The sequence below is a fragment of the Microtus ochrogaster genome, unplaced genomic scaffold (genome assembly GCF_000317375.1).
Source record: "Microtus ochrogaster isolate Prairie Vole_2 unplaced genomic scaffold, MicOch1.0 UNK55, whole genome shotgun sequence".
Taxonomy (NCBI): Eukaryota; Metazoa; Chordata; class Mammalia; order Rodentia; family Cricetidae; genus Microtus; species Microtus ochrogaster.
This window is the reverse complement of record NW_004949153.1, coordinates 482,033-483,444: the sequence shown is the minus strand read 5'-3', so window position 1 is coordinate 483,444 and position 1,412 is coordinate 482,033. Positions and strand designations below refer to the sequence as shown.

Sequence of the window (1,412 nt, the reverse complement as noted above, 5' to 3'; positions counted from 1 at the left end):
CATTCAGATGAAATTCTTTGGAAAGAACTTTATTTTTGAAGTAGAGATTTTCATTAAAATATAAATCTATTTTGTAACCTGATTTAATGTCTTCAAATTCTGTTACTTCAACTCTGTTTCAATAATACAGAGCCTCTTCGTCTTCCTCCCCAAGCAGTGCAGACACTTGTGGATGGTTGACAAATGTGGTTACCCCAAAATTTGGGATTTTAGCAATCAATTCTGATCTCTTCTGAAAAAACGGTTGGCGGAGTTTGTTATATTTTTGTTCTACTTTTAGTATTTCCTCACTTGCTTGTTCATTAAGCCTGTCTATTTCATTTTATACTTCGTCAATGTGTTCAATTGTTTCTTGCTGTTCTTTTTCTGAGGTCTCTTCGGCCCCGTTGTGGTTGGAGTTGAGCTCCTTTGGTGCCCTCCTGGGGCGGCCAGCGGCTTCCCCTCATGCCACATGCACAGTGCCCACTAGCTCAGGCCGCCTCTTCCCAGCGCTCACTTGCTCACCCTCCCCCTGGCTGGGGCCTCCCCCTGCTGGGGCCTGATGCTGAGGCAAGTTGTGGCAGTCCCTGGCCAGGGCTCTCCCTGAAGGTGGGGAGGCTCTGGCAGCTTGGCTGGACTCCAACTCGTGCCCCGCGATTGCCCCGAGTTGCCTCCTCCTCCTCCTCCTACTGTTTGATTTTTTTAAGGATTTGGAGGCATTTTGGACATGAAATGCCTATTAGCATTTTGGGAAGAGGAACATATAGTTTGGACTTTAAGTATCTCCCACAAAGACTCATGTGCTTGGTTAATTTGGTAGAGAATTGGTAGCAATATTTTGGGAGGACCTGGAAAATTTATGCAGTAAGAATTTTGTGGAAAAATTAAGTCAAAGAAGGTATCATTGATGTTGTTATCTATTTATGTATCTATGTATCTATCTATCTATCATCTATCTATCATCTATCTCTCCTTCTACCATACATCCTCATTGCCATGATATTTTGACATCATGATGTCTGCCCGCATAGTGCTGAAATTACAAGTGTGTTCCACTACAGGAGAAAATTTTAGTTATTTTTTCCTTTGTCCCGAAGCATAAAACTTTGGTCTTCCTGCTTGCAAGGAAAACATTTTATCCATTATGTTGTCTCTTGAGCCTTGCAATGTGGTCTAAATGGTGAGATCCATAGTGAAAAGAATCAATGGGAATAATTCTGTTTTTATTTATGAACCTTTTATATTATATATTAAATCCGGAAGGCACTATTTTGTCTCATACTGAATCATATTAAAAGTTACACTGTGAATTCATGAGTTTGAATTAATTAAGATAATTTGGAAGTGCCAAAGACTTAATTCAATTCTAATTTATTATGCCTAGTTTCAGTAATACTTGCCAATTATAATAAAGTATGTTATAAAAGATATAT

The 1,412-nt window shown here is 39.4% G+C and overlaps 1 pseudogene; it reads right to left on the bottom strand.

Annotated features, from left to right (window-relative positions):
* Positions 1-1,008, bottom strand: part of LOC101996856 — a 1,490-nt pseudogene extending 482 nt beyond the window's left edge.
* Positions 1,009-1,412: the final 404 nt, after the last annotated feature.